This window comes from Tribolium castaneum, chromosome 1 (genome assembly GCF_031307605.1).
Source record: "Tribolium castaneum strain GA2 chromosome 1, icTriCast1.1, whole genome shotgun sequence".
Lineage (NCBI taxonomy): Eukaryota > Metazoa > Arthropoda > Insecta > Coleoptera > Tenebrionidae > Tribolium > Tribolium castaneum.
In genome coordinates, this window is record NC_087394.1 from 15,142,980 (window position 1) to 15,159,639 (window position 16,660).

General features: G+C 29.7%; 1 non-coding gene across 1 annotated transcript; it reads right to left on the bottom strand.

Annotated features, from left to right (window-relative positions):
• Window positions 1-5,140: 5,140 nt before the first annotated feature.
• bantam (microRNA bantam) lies at window positions 5,141-5,221 on the bottom strand. The gene has a single exon (NR_036317.1). It is a non-coding gene; the product is annotated as a microRNA bantam (primary transcript).
• Window positions 5,222-16,660: the final 11,439 nt, after the last annotated feature.

Here is a 16,660-nt window from a genome sequence, read left to right on the forward strand (position 1 = left end):
TGGTTTGTATTTTCATACTAATTTAATTTTACTTTGGCTGCGCCTGATGAATACTGTTGTTGATTCTTATTTCTCTGATGTCTCTAGCTTATCAAACCTATTACATACAGACTGAACCAAAAGTAACGCACAAAACTCGTATCTTTGTTGTGGGCCATTTTATAAAAAAATCCTCAAACTGGTAGCTTCTATTTTTTTAAACGCTACATTGTGACACCATAGTGACTTATGACGTCATTCCGTTTTGCGTTTTGACGTCATCATTTTTTTTTGAAATTACAATCGTCACTTTTATTTACTATGTATTTTCGATAGTGTTCTGGTAAATTAAAAAAAAAACAATAAAATAAATAAAATGGCCAATTACACGCAAAAGGCTTTATTTTTCTTTTTGTCTTATTTTATGAAATACAAAAAAAATTACGTATTTTCTTAAATAATTAGTATAAAAAACTTATCAGGAAACCTAAACACAACAAAATAAACAAAAAACAATCACCCTACAAAGTAAAGTAGAAACAGAAAAATAAAGCCCTTTCTAAAAATTATCAATAACTTTATTATTTTTTTGTTTTTTGTTTTATTTTCTTAAATTTAATATTAAATTAGGTGAATTTCCCTGTTTGAAAGGAACCCCATTTTATTGACGTTTTTTTTAATGGAATTTCGACAGATCGTTCAGTTTTTAAAATGTCAGTATTGAAATATTAAAAAAAATTAAAATGTAAAAAGGTAAGTTTAAATACTCACAAAAATATGTATAAAATTTATTAGTTTGCCAAAAGATCACAGAAAAAAATTCAAACAAAATACTTTGGTTATAAGTATTTTTCTGTAGCACAACAATTGTATTGTATTGTATATTATTTTTTATTTTAAATATACTTACCACAAAATATAATAGGTTTGAAAAATATTAGTCACATTATTACGAAGAATTCTTGGACTGTACCAAGAAATGTAGGATAATGTTCATAGCCAAAAGGCTGCTGAATGACACTTTGAAATTTTATTTAATAGCCGTCTCTAAACTATCAAAACGCCAACGTTGAATTTTGCCGAATTATTTTTTTTTAATGAGATTGATAAAATTATAAAATATTTATTAATGATTATTAGATCTCTCATTAAAAGTATAAATTACATTGTGCATTGTGCAAATGCATGAACAATTTATTACAGGCAATTTTGAGAGAAAATGCGACGTTGGCGTTTTTATAGTTTTGAGATAGCTAATAGTTTGGCAAATGAGAAATTGTGGAAATTACGTGTATGAGTTTCCGAAAACTTTATTATGTAACATTGAGATACATGTTTGGGTATTTCCATTTCAGCAATAATGATTTATCGAAATGACTAAAAAAATGGGGTTTCCAATAAAACAAAATGTTGATGAAATCATTCGATACACCATTACTAAAAAATAAAATTTTGAATCAAGTTTTTAATTGTTGAGCATTTCCGCCAAAATAAAAAAATATTTTTCAATTTTAATAATTCTCTAACTTTTTCGCAGAATTAAATATGTTGTTAAGAAAACAAAAATAGGTAATTGAAACAGAATAATGCATAAAAGTGGGCACATTTTTTTTTATAACTTAGTTGTAGACTAGAACCAATGGGATTGGTCACTTTGAATTGTGAAGCTTCCATTATTCACTAAAAAATCTACTAAAAAAAGATTGAAAGGTCTATTTTTCTTTGCATTTTTGGCGTCACACTACTGTTGCTATTAGCACATTTAATAAAAATTTTAAAACCTAAAACACACAACCAAAAATAACCCGCAAAATTCATATCTTTATATCATAGGTTATTTTTCAAAAAAATCCTTGAACAGGTCGATCATATTCTTGTACATACTACATTTTTACAGTATAGCAACATTTATGACGTCACTGATTTTTGAGTAATAAAAACTTTTTAAATAACAACCGATAATGGGTTTACTTTTTTTTATAAAACAATCTCTTATTTCTTTGGTAATAACTAATAACACAAAATAAGAAGAAATTAATTTTAATACATTATAAAAAAATTATAAAATAAAATACATTCTCTTGTAATAATAAATACATTTTATAAATAATAAATACAAACATACATACAATAAAATATATACATAATATACATAAATATTCATAAATACAATAAAGTACATTTAACCTCAGTTAAATTTATTAAAAGAATAAATCCACAGAAACGATTGTTTTTAACTGTTCATTAAATTTAACCAACGTTGATGAAACCAACCCTGAGAGCAGTGAGAGCCGGTTTACAGAACATTTTAATTGCAATCATACATATTTTAATTCCAAATTAATTTGACATTTGTCAATGCATTTTGAATGGAAACTTAATTCAAATTAGTTTAATTTTGGATTAAATCTTAATTTCGCTTTCTGTAAACCGGCTCTTAGTGTCATAAATATATTTTTTGTTATATTCAACTTTGTTATTTACTTATTTTATATTGGTATCTATTTTTTTTTCATAACTTTATTAGAAGATAGTAGTTGTCAAAAAATAGTAGTGTTCTCAAAAAATTACTGAAGTTGAAAAAAAATACAAATAGAATCTAGTTGCGTGGTGTCAATAAAAAATATTGAGCATAAAAATAATCTTCTTACAAGTAAGAAGTTTCTAATGTTTTTAATTACTTAACCGAAATGTTGCAAGTACTTGCTACTGCAAAACTAAAGAAAAAAATTGAGTCCAATAGGTCACAAATAAATTATTTTGACAAATTTATTGCCAAGAAAACCAACTAATTAAAAGAGAAAAACAATTGTGAAAAGTGACAGTTACAGCTACAAAATTTCGACTAAGCCAATGCTTAAAATTGGTTTAACTAAGCGGTCGATCTTGGCCGCTTAAGTATTGGCTTATCGCTAAACATTTTTAATTTTAACGTTATTAATATTCATAACTTTATAATTTCTTTGAAATCGTTAACAGATGAATAAAAGAAACCGAAGTAGCAATTTTAAGCGCAAAGAAAAAACTTTGGTCAATTTTGTTTGTAAAAAAAACTTGATCAAGTTCGATGAAAAAAATTGAGCATGGGCTACAATTGCACTAAGATTTAATGCAATAGCAGAGAGGCTGCAACATTACGATAAATATGTAACAATTAAAAAAACATAAAAAATGCAGACCAACAATGTTAAAAAAACGCAGACTGCTGAAGGGCCATCTAGCCCTATATACTACTTACTTTCACAGATATGGAAAAAAATTGCTTTTAATGATAATTAGTGATAAAGTACTAATAAATTACCGAATTCAATAGTGAATTTGCTGACAATGAATAGAAACAGCTTTTTTAAATAAATTTCAGTTCAGTTTGAGTTAAACTTATGATAAACAAATAAACTCGAACAATAGCAGTAATGGGTAGAAGGCCATGGCAACAACATTTAAGTTAGTATATTAAAAAAAACTATAAAAAGTATAATGATAATAATTTACTTAATCTTATTTTAGTATACCTATTAAACATTCAAAGCTCATTTGAACGTGTGAATTTTTGGCCTGACACTGACAGCTGTCATCTGTCATTGTTTTATAATGTTAACCGAGACATACGTTTTTTGTGACAATTGCCACACATAGGCGTTCTGACCAGAACAATTATTGAACACTTGTTATTATGTGATTTTAATTATAGCACAAATTTTCAAAAAGTAAAATTATTTATATAAAACTGTTATGCTTTAAAAGTGAAGACGCCCAAGTCTTCAAATGCACAAAAGCCACAAATAAACTGTGCAAATCAGTTTATTGAAGTGTTTTGAAAGAAACTCAATCTGTTTTGAGATTTTTTAAGCGATCAGTAATAAATCCGATTTTGATCAGTAAAAAATAATAAATGATCAGTGTTTAATTATTTTTTTCACAGTAAAAAACTAGAAGTGAGCGGTATAATATATTTGGCACAGTAAAAAATTAAATCACAAGTAATCCACGCACAGTATTTTATTACAATTTGTTCACAATAAAGTGCCCAGTAAAAAAATCGTATTGCAAAAAATGAAAAAACCGGGGCAAATAAGCGTTAGCATTTGAAACGAACCAAAGAATGTTTTAATAATTCCGCAGATATCACCATTAAATATCAACGTCCTATTCAAGTCAGAATTAATTGCATAGATGGATGAGATCGAGCATCATGTTTCATTCAATGAGTAGTGACATAATAAATTATTATAAAAATGCTTTGCCGTAGGAATCGATTCTTGACATTCTCTTGTTAATGTAAAAGAAATAAATGATCATTTTATAAAAAAAATAATACAATTTAAATTTCACACTATCCAAATTGTTTCTGGTGTTAATCTCACGGATTGTCGGAGTGCTACACACAGCAAAGAATGTCAAGAGGCGTTAATTCAACTTGTAATTAAGATTCAATCCATAAGGTGCTCTTACGATAAGATTACTCTCAACAGTGCGCTGACACATTGACTCCAGGTCAAGAAAAAATCAAAATTTCCGACTACTGTGTAACAAAAACCTTACCTAAAATCTTCAGCGAGCTTCAGACAGAAAAAATGCAAAAAACTAATGAAACCCAGCTCTGCTGAGTTACGTAAGTAGCAGCTGTACATTGTCATTTTAACCAAATTGTCAGTCATATTTCAAAAGGCTTATCCGTATCTTGTTACAAAGTGCCGCGATATTATGATTATATTGATCCCAAAACCCCGGCCGGAGTTTTTTCCTCACGCAAAGTTCCCCATTAAAAATTCTAATTACAAATGACAAGTTGTGTCCTTCTAAAGTGCAATTAATGAAAGTCGGAATATGTAATCGTAAAGGAATCAAATACCAAAACGAATTGATTACGCCTAATGAAATATGACATTACAATTTTCAATTAAATGACTTGCATTTTTCAGACTCAAAATTCGGTTTTAATTCGAAATTTTATTTGCGTCCACCTACTTAATCGCCTGGGCGTTATTTTAATTATTGCACTGACAAATAAATGTTACATCATAAATCAATCCGCAAAACGGGCGTCAAATTCCAAACGCCCCTTCAATAGAAAATTAACGCTCTTGACGACTTTTTACCTCAATCCTCTGGTGGCGAAGTCCGTGCGTTCTAAGGGGTGCTGCCTGCGATCGATGATTAATGAACAAAATCAGCTTTCACAATGATCTCAGAATCAAATATATCTGTCAAATCACTGTGAAAACCAGTTTCGTCTCGCTGACGTCGCCGTGACGAGGTGAATTCCTCACAGGACCTGGAGGTCTTCTCCTCAAGTGGTTTCCTGAAAAGTTCCAAGCTGGTGTGGCCGCGAGGTGCTGGCGAATGCAGGAAATACATTTATCTTGCGTATTTCAAAACTTATCTTAAATAATGTCAAATAATACACCAGATAAGAAATTGGGAACTACCAAGTCGGTGTCAAACGCTTTCAACGTTGGTATTCCTAGCAAATTCATTCGGAATGATTTTAACAAAAAGACTCAACAGTTTAAATTTTTTATATGAAATCACCGCCTTTGAGGAAGGCATTGAATAAAGGATTATTAGTCTGAGAATATAGCAAAATTTGTAATTGCACAAGGAAGGAAATTGATTTTTCCTCCTCGTTTTATAGAAAATAAAAAAACTCCAAAGTCACGGGAAGTAAAATAAAAAAAATTTCCTACGGAGGTAGACATACCTACTTTGCTTCCTCAAATTAAATACATACAGGGTGTATCAGAAATATATGTGTGTAATTATTTATAATTTTTACTGTTTTTCTCCTTTCTTTTGTGCAAACGAGCCAGTCAGTGTTTAATAATTAGTTTGTATACATAGCAACAATTTTAATTGTTGTCTTAAATTGTTAAATTTTCCGTTTCTATCACAATGAAGATAGTTCGGCTCTTTTATTTTTGTACCCATGGGCGGGTACAAGTTTCAGTATGTTATCTTTTCCAAAATTTAAATAAGTTGGCGATTTTTTTATTGAAAAATTATAAATAGAAGCATTGTTTGATTGGTTAAGTTCTGTTACCTATTAAAATTAAGACACTAGAAATACACCCTGTATACTATTTTCTACACAGGGTGGCTAAAAAGTGAGGATACAGCTAAATATTTTTAGAACGGTTTAACAAAGCATCTTACAATTTGGGAAACAGTTAAGTGTTTAAATTTTATCACCTGAAATATATTTCAATTTTCCATCACTAATTTTGAAAATACAAGACTACCTTGTTTTCTCTAAATGGCACGAAGGGTTAAATTTAATTATTTTTAAAGGTACATTTTTTTCTGAATTAAGTAATGTAACATATACCCATCTTTATTTAGTATAAAAAAACGTATTTCGTATTTAGGCTTTTTTTCAAAATTTCATTAGTAAGTTTTGACTAAAATAAGGTATACATGTGTTACACCATAGAACTCAGTTGTGAATTTTGCTCTCAATCTTCCAAAAACTAACTTTTTGCTATATAGAGTATTCCAGCGAGTTGTTAAAGTACATTATTGGCCATTAAATAATACAATATTTAAACAAATTTTTATAAAGTTTATATGAGGTGATTCTGTTAAAAAATCTTTCACTATGGGCTATAATAGAAAGCCCAATTAAAATTTAACACTTTTTTAAAAGTTCACAATGCGAATGAACCAATCGAATTGGTTCAATTTGATCTCGTGATTAGTTAAACACGTATTTAATTGCCGATTAAAATAATAACACTTGTATAAACCGACCATTATCTTAAACACTAATAGTCGCACGAAATTTAGCGCTTACTGTTTAAACACCTAGGAACCAGTTTATAGAAGCATCATTAATTTAATTTGTAGTTAAATGTGTGATTAACTGATCACGTGACCAAACTGAGACAATTTGTTTACTCTATTCGCGTTGTTAACTTTTAACAACGAATTAAAATTGAAGCGTCATTAATTTAATTGGCAATTAAATGCGTGGTTAACTGATCACGTGACTAAATTAAACAAACGTGATTGGTCCATTCGCGTTGTTAACTTTTTAACGAATTAAATTTTAACAAAACTTCCTTTAGTGCATAATCTGTAGGTATTTGAGTTTTTTCCAAATTTTTCAATCCTTCCGTATTATTAAAATTAATTAATAAAAAATATTAATATCAATAAACTTTTAAATATGAAAATATTTTTTCTAGTGTCATTTTAAAACAACGATGCTTAAAACTTGTCGAGCAATAGATTCTTATAAAGAATTTTGTTAGCACCAAAATTACGATTATTTGAATTTTTAATTTTTACTGGACTGAAATTTGGGGCTGGCAACATTTTTTAGGTATTTTTATCACAAAGCAACATTTAAGCATCGCCTGTCCTATGATAACACAAGAAATCACAAGTTTTTGCAGTTACTTAACATTAATCAATTAATAAATTTTAATAAAAAACATTGTAAAATTGTTTTGATAAACAAAAACAAAAAAAAATAAAGTATTTAATAGCTAACGCAAAATTATGTGCGATTATTGTGTTTAAGAAATCGAAAAAATATACAATGTGTTCAAATGTGGTTGTTCGTCAAGTCGACTATGAAATTCAAAGTCAATATTCATCCGCTTCGTCAAAATGATTATTGAAAATTCTGAGTCATACCTGCAAATATTTGAATTAGCACTTTACTCATTTTCGACAAAGTTTTTTCAAGTGTAGGGTTTGTCCTGATTTGAGTTTCATATTTCCGTGATTTATTCTTTCGTTTTTAGATTCAAAGCCTTTTTTTATTTTATTATTTTGAAAATTTAAAGAATTTAAATTAAGAGGCACATTACATTCAAATTTAGTAGGTGACTTGATAATATCATTTCTGAACAGTGTGTACTTTTAGTAGACTCACCCTCTGTAGATTAAACCTTCTGCATCACTAAAAATTTTCAAGCACTGATACATTTTGTTTAAAAAAAGATGCAATGCGAAATTATGTTTGTGCTTTAAAGAAGCTAATTTTTTGCATTTTTGCCTGATAAAATTTTTAATACAGCTAAACTTCTGTTGGTCGAATGTGCTTAATTTTTGAAATAATTCGTTTACTTTGACGTCAACAACTCTTCTCAAAAATGTGTTATATCTGAGCTAAAATTAATTTAAAAAAATTAAAGCAATTCAGCTTAAAATAATAAAATATTAGGTTTGCTACTCGACATTTGCGCCGAGAAAAAAATTGAAGTCTCTTATAACTTAATTTTTTTAAATAAATCACCAATTTTAATGTTCGTATCCAAAAGATTTTCAAAATATTAAAACAATTACCTACTGAGTACCAAAAAGATATTAGAGTCTATGCATACTTACGTACACTCTTGTTTCTAAAATGTTTCTATCAATAGCACTAAAGTGAGACGTGACAGAATTGCATCCAAAACCTAAAAAGAAAAATTTTGACACGAAAACAAGCGTAAAAGCGGAATTCTAAAAACTAATAACAAAAAACCGAGAAAAATTGTGATAATGGTGATAAGATGGTCGCAAAATTCTCACTAGAATTTTGACCACTCACTAAAAAAAGAACTTTGGGTGATCGGAAACACAATTTAGTCCAGAGTGGACAAAGTCCACTTTGTGGATTATGTACTTTGAGAGCATAAAAGTGTGGTAACAAACAAATTGATTGCATAACATCGTATTTTGAAATTTTTACCTGTTTCCAGGAACAAACCACCAAAAATCATCCCGGCACCAATTACTCAACTCATGAATAAGCAAGTGAACTATGAATGAAACAGTTCTTTTATCAACATATTATCCAAAATTAAAATTACTATCATTTCTTGAAGTCATCATGCTATTTTCGTTGCAAGAGCCGGATCACGTTTCAGAGCGATGATAAAAATTTACAAAATATGTGAGAACCGTCGGACGAAATAATTATGGCGACTTCGGTTTCTCATCAAACGCATTTTAAATGATTTAAAACAAACACTTGTCAATCAAGCGTCACTAATACGAAGCAGACTGCAGACATCCTTTTACCGTCAGGAAGTGGGCTGGGCGCTCCAAAGACCCATCTCCGTCTCAATACCGTAATTACTTCACGCATTATTTTTGATAAAATCGAATTGAATCAATTTTTGGTTAATTAAACGCCGACTCGAAACAGTATCAGGTTTCGACACCGACACATGTTATTGCAAACTTTGCTTGTCAAACATAAAAAATTAAATGGAACGCAAAGGAAGAAACGAAACGACAGGAAGTATCTGATAAAGTGATAACCTTTAGCTCCGTTACTTAATAAAAATATCCCCTGTCCCCTGAAATGTTGTCAATTCAGAAAAAAATCATTATCAAACCTCACAATAACAGGAAACAAGACATGATTTATAAATCAAATTTAGACATTATTCTTATCTAAATTTCATTGTTATTAATAATAATAAGTTCAATTACTTACGTTCACGCGAACTCGCTTCAGCAAGCGTTAAAATAAGAAAATAGGCGAAAAAGTTGCATTCAATCAAAAAAGTTTTGATAAAAGGTGGAAGAAATTCAAATTTGGCGCTTGTCGCGACCTCTGTGGGAACAAAAGCGCATCGCTGGTGTGCGCCCTCTATGCCCGGAGCCCCTAAGCATGAGTCAAGCTTTAGCGTCCGCCGTCCGCCGTAGAGATGGCGCCACGCGGCTCGAAATGGCGTTTTTGCCACATTGTGTATTTTTCTGTCGATTCGAAGAAATGTTGTAAAAATTCGGTTAAGGTGGAGGTACGAAATAATTGTTTGACAGGAAGTGGCGTTATGTAATGACAAAGCAATGCAGGAGGTACCACCTTATACAATGCGCAAGCATTCGTGAGAAAGTTCGAATGCGGTCATAGGAATGTAAACAAGCGGCCACCAATGCATTCTTGCTCTTGACCTTACCGCTTATTACAGGGTATGACGTAAGATCTGCATTGCTCCTCGGTGCTGCAATTCTTTGAATTGTTTTCGCTGTTTTTTCCATTCGTCATCTTGCATTTTAAAAAAATATATATTTAAATTGAAATTCTTCCAGTAATAGATCGATGTGTCAGACGCGAAAAACTATAAATAGAAAATGGATTGCCAAGAAATTTTTATTGAACTTTAAACGATCAATCAGAACGGATTTTCCTAACCGAATTTATTAGTTTAGCGAAAAATATCAACAATTTAAATTTTAAACGTTGATAGGTGATAGCTGATAACGTGTACAGAGCCGGATATAGACCCAATTTCACCTAAAGCAAAAAAGGTAACTGGTAACAGACCCTTGAAAACAAAATACAACTCTTTAATTTTTTTCCGTTTTATAAAAAATTATTATTTTTGCAAAACTAAAAATAATATTAAAATGGGTAGAAAATGCCTTTAATTTAGCTAATTTTCGAGCGTTTTAATACATTTTTAACTACATTGTATAAACGCAGTACTTTCGCAAAATTTTACAAACATAAACCGAAAACCAAAAATTGTGTTTTTTTGTTAGTAGCATGCTAAGCCTTGATTTTATTATGTAACAATATTTTAAAACACGCTTCCTATTTATAGCAACATGTTTTAATTAAGATGTTCCAACAAAAAAATTTTGAATAACACGCGAAAACGCAAAAAGTTCTTGGGTGTCTAAATATGCAACTCGCATACGCTTGTTGCATAACTTTAAGCTTGCGTTTTCGCACTCGTATTTAAAATAAAAACTATAAGTTTTTCGCTAGATTTCGCTAAAGCGAACAGTAAAATCACAAAAATGTGATAGAAAAATGTATATTTAGTTGCCTTTTAAGCATTTTAGTAAATTTTTCATCCAGAAACGCTAAATAAGTTAAAAACACTTCCAAACCACCTGAGAAATAAAACAAAAGCAATTATACATATACATACAATAAGAAGAAAGATCGCTGGATAAAGTCGAAAAAATGTTATTTTGAATTTTTGAGCAAATTTTTAGAGAGATAAGATTTTGTCACAAATTATGCAACATTATGAGAATTTACTAAGAACTAGTCCTTTTTTTTCCTTCTTTGAAGCTTAAATTCACTTTTGAGTTTTAAACGCTTTTTTTTAATTTTTGAATTGTCGGAGAATTGTTCTAATCTCGCAAAATTGTATTGAAATAAACCAAAAAGTCACTGCAAATGTCGGCAATTGTGAAACTTTTACCTTTTCAGCGAGTTCTAACGACGTTTTTAAGTTTGAAACCCAGTTTTTCGGTAGATTTCGCTAAACCTGACAAAAAATCACAAAATTGGGTCGAAAATACTACATGTATGAGAAGCCACTGTTTGTCAGATTTCGCTTAAAGTAAACCGAAAAATCGCCGTAATGAGCTTTTTAAGTGTAGTTTTGAGGCTGAAACTCAATTATTTCGCAATAATTCGTAAAATATCCAAAAAAATTTCAGAATTGATTAGAAAGGGTGTTTTCGAAGACTTACACGTTTGTAACTCAGTTTTTTGAGACACTTTGTTAAACCGCGCCAAAAATTGTTTTTATGTTCAATCTCCATTCAAAAATAAATAATTGGATTAGTATCAAAATAAGATATAGAAGGAGTATTACTTACTTATTATTAAACCTCGTCTTACTGTAATTATTTTTTAAATTTTAAAATATTCTTGTCAACAGTAGCTTTTAATTACGAGCAAACTTCACTCTGTTAAGTTTTTTTAAGTGTAACATTTTTAATTCATGCAATTTATGTCAAAAAAAGAATAGAAAAGCGTCATGCAGAAAGTTCTTTTTTCTGTTGTAGAGAATTATACAATATGTTTTTAAATAATTCTCATCTAGTCGTCTGTGAATTTTTCATGTAAAATCAAAAATGCCGCTTCATATAACTAATGAAACGCGTTTAGACATCGAATATTACCATTCTCCATGTATTAAGTCTCCAATTCGGAAATAAGCTTCGATAATAAAAGTGTTTTCTTGTAGGTGTCACAATTTAGTTGCATTGTAACAAAATTTTTAAAAGAAATTAATTAAATTCCTTAATGACAGATTTGACATTTATTGACTCAATTGAGCAGAGCGGCACAGTCTTTTTTACATGAAAACCAATTTCAAAGTTAATTAGATGACAATCATTTGAAAACACATTGTATTTCATATAAAAGTCCGCTAAACAAATTTCTGTTTTTAGGGGTTAGTATGATTTAAAGTTTAAACGTAAGTGGTTGAAATAGATGGTCCTCAAGGCATTTTTTGAAAAAAAAATTCTCCACAACTTTTCCCCTTACACCTGTATAAATAATATCGTTAACCACAGTCGGTGTTTTGAAGTGTAATTAATTAAAAAATAAAAAAAACCTTTTCTCTCCTCGTAACATTTGTACTTTATTAATTATTAATAATAATTATGTAATAGGTATTAAATACCTCGTATGTAGTTTGTCTTCAGAAAAAACTGTAAAATTTGACAAACAATACTGAATTTTAGTTTTAACCGGTTCCATTAAAATAATACAAAAACACAATCTGCAGTCTAGTTCAAATAATATCTGTTATAACTTATAAGACCAATAGGGTTGCAGTGTTGCACAGACAAAAAAAAATAACAACTCAAACAGTCAAACATCGTCACACAATATTTTTATATCAATAAGAAAGTGTAAATACACAAAAAATTGAAAAAAATTAATTATATTTAACTACATAATTACTTTTGTCCTTTTTCATTAATAAAATTATTGAATCAATAAATTGAATGAAAATGATGTATGAACGACCAACCTATAATTTTTTCCCATATTATTACTTGTTTCAGTGGCTGTTTTATACTTTCATACTTTTATTTAATAATAAATCTTCAACCTTCTGAAAATCAAAAATTGCTATAAAGATAAAAAATAAACTATAACCTTTTTTTAAACTATGAAATTATTAGTCAACTGAAATTCGTTATCATTTATCGTTTCAGAATTGATCAAAAACCAAAATAATGAATGGAATCTACAAAGTATAAGTTTCCTCGTTCCCACGTTTTTCTTGAACTTTTCCCAATTAGTTTAAAAAACTAGCCAATTTTTCAAATTTTAATTTAGTTTGCTGCAATCAGAGCATAAAAGTCACATATTGTAGCACACATTCATGAAATTTTTTGCCGTTTTGATTCATTTTCTGTTTCTTTCTTGATTGAAACGGTGAAAGGCAAGCACGTCAAGTATTCGCAAGCAAGATTCCGTTGTAATAAAACATTAATTGTAACACAGTCCTCAATCAGACTGAAATTAAATTTTGTAATTGAGTAAAGTGGTTTAGACTAGAAATTCTCCAAAACAAATACGAGGAAGGTATTTAACTCTTATTACATAACAATTATCAAAGTTTGAGATTATAGGAAAACTTGTTTTGTCTACTAAGCGGAAGAATTTCTGGAATGTTCACACAAATATTTACCTTACAGCAATGTTCAAATACTAAACAGGAAATACTTTATATTTTCTACTTCTGACCACGTGTCAAAGTATTTTCATATGAATTGTGCAAGAACAAGTGTCACAAAAGCTTCACGGCTAAATGTCTATATTTCCGACGCGTTTCCAGCGATAAAATCGAGACAAAATTACGACAATTTCCTCAAACTACCATATTAAAATAATGAATGGTTTGAGTGATAAGTTCAATAATGAATTATTGCTCGATAAGGAAATATTACGATTATTATCTACAAAGTACACTGTAGGCTGCTATCAAGCAGTCGCCTTATTATTCAGGTATCGAGTTAGCAACAAATTGGAACTCCACTTATCAGCATAATTCAGCAGATAGTCGGAAAGGTATTTTTAGACCGAAAGTAATTGCTCAAATTTTCGTGATTGTTGACCGGACTTGATGAAAATGTAACAATTTGCGTTTCTGTGATTTGGCAAGACGCATGCTCGAGTCATAAAACGTTTATTTAGGAACCGTTCGCGTTAATAATTCGCTCAATTTTGACGTTTAATAGGTTTGGGTGGACCCTCATGAACATACTCCTATTTCCGCCGACTGCGCCATTAAATTTAAATTTCGGGGTTTTTCAGTTTCTTCAAATTTTTTATTTTAAAGCTAAAATAAACGTAAGAAATTTGCGAATGTGTGTGGAGTGGCTAATATGTAAATATTGTGAATTATTTTATTAATATTAACATTTGTTGAAACAAATTAAAATTAAATTCGTAAAATCATCAACCTACAGAAAAATAGAAGTTGCTAAGATCTATAACAGCTCGTAATAAGCGAACTATAAAAAAACAGTACTCAATAATTTTTGTTTTACTTAAAGGGTAATAAAGAGTGGTAATTAACTTCTGACGTCTCTAAAATCCAATAGAAACTTTCAGTTTCATTCATTTGTCACTTTTAGCTAAGCAAATCAAAATCACTCGTACTTTTTGCAGTAAGTTTATTGTTAGAGCTCGGAAACTCTGTGAACGACCACTATTCGGAAGTAAAATTACCATTGGGGGCGCCACTGAGCTAGGTCGAAAACAGTAACCATAAATGGCGGGAAAATGTTTATTCGGATATTTTGAGCGTTGTACGAATTTTGGGGCTTCACAATTATTGTTCACTTTCTTTATTGGAAAATTATTACAAAGACATTGAAAAGCCTACCTTTTGGCATAATTTACGTTTAAATGTATCAGCAGATGATAATCTTTATTGTAGTTTTGTAGATTTACCGCAGCATTTCATGATTTTTTCAGTGGAAAATTCTAACTTAAAATTCAGACACTTCACTAATTTATTGGTTTCTTGAGCCAAACTTTGTGTTCGCTGCGATCCATTACTTATAATATTTAATTAGACAACTGTTTGATAACACCTTGTAATCAAAATTTAAATATTTTTCACTTTTTATCCACTTTCAAGTTTCAACAATAAACACTATACCACGAAAAACTACAAAACCAAAGTCAACGCTAGTATTTACCACCACGTACTTTTAAAGTGATTCTTTCTATTGTAAGTAATTAACACTATACACGCAAAATTGTTGAACAATTCATTAAATGTCAGTTAAATGTGGAATTACGAAAATTTTTTTACTGTTTCTTTACATCACCAGAGGGCGTCTAGTTAATTTTATTTCTGAATAGGCGGAGCCAATGCGTACTATCGAGTGGGGAGATTGAGCAGTGGCGTAGCAAAAAACTATTCTATGATCAAGAAGGGTTTGGGATTTATAAGTTGCATAATTTCATACAGTTGTATAAAATCATATCTAATGCTAATTATACACGTTGATTTTCTAGAAATACAAAGCAGAGAAGTCGAATAAATAAAAATAATGAGTAACGAGTAAAAACGCGTTTATTGCAAAAAAATTTTCTACTGGTATCTTTACTATAACTGTTAATGTTGAAATGTTAAACTTTAAGACAAAATCCCTACACATGAAATACACGCCACTGCTTCATGCTAACACCCCTAATTTAAAGATTGGACTCGTCCGTGACGAGCTTTCGTCTCTGCGCACTCCTACCACCGTGGACGATCTGTCATTTTGGGGACTTTATTACTGATTTTTTTCTAATATGTATGCAGGGTGATCAAAACTGCTGGACCAACTCTCCTATGGCGCTAAGAGACGTTCAGAGAAGCTTCAAAATAAGGTTAGACTTTTTCACGCAACTTTATTTTTCATTTTTATTTTCTTCTTCTTTCTTTTTGTATGGATAGACAACAATAAAATAGGAAAGGTGAAAATTTCAAGAATGACGTCAGTAATGTTTCTCTTTGAATCAGCCAGTCACAGCACTAGAGACAGACAAATAGAAAATTTTACAACTTAAACCAAAAATCTAACTTTGAAGAACTATATCTCGTGAAAAAAAGCTCAAACAATTCTTTTCCGAGACTTTTGAATCCCTCTATAAAATAAAATGGCCAAGTGACTGTAAAATAGAATATTTAAGTATGTACGATAAATTTCCAAAAAATTCTAAAAAAAACGTGTAAAAAAAATCGAAAAATAGACTGAATTCCAATTTACTGAATTCTCGTGTAAGATTTGTAACTTTTTTTTTGGAATATTCTACTAAATTTGTCATGGTAAGTATAGGCTATAATACCTAATTGATATAATTTGGCATCAAACAAAAAAAAGTTACTCAAAAAAAACTTGCAGCAAAAATTATCGGTAACAAATTAAGTAGAAAATTTCGACGATGAGATTGATTTATTTGTTTAAGAGCGAGTCACAATAATGAAATTAAAAATTTAAATAATCCATAAAATATCACATGAGAGTTTGAAAAAATAGAAAATTATTTTCTAGAATATTTTAAAACTATTCAAACTTGTTACCATTATTGCGAATTCTTTTCTTACCAGAAATTGTCAATAATCACAGCCTATCAGTAAGCTCTTTAGTTTTTTTTGGGTTTAAGTTCGTTATAATAGTTTCGCTTTAAATTACCTAAACGTTGGTTATAAACGGAAAAAATTAAAAATTAAAGCTTTTTTGAAAAAAGGCGTCACTGTTATATATTACCAATATGTTATTTATTGTGAAATCTCATATTATAAAAAAGGAAGGTGTAATGGTGAAAATCAGTTAGTTGTGCCCTTGTGACATCAATTCACGTCACCAAAATTTTTGATATATATATATATATATATATATATATATATCAAAAAAAGGGTGTTTCATAATAGACACTTAACCCAACTTTTCAGTCTGAATTCTTATAAGT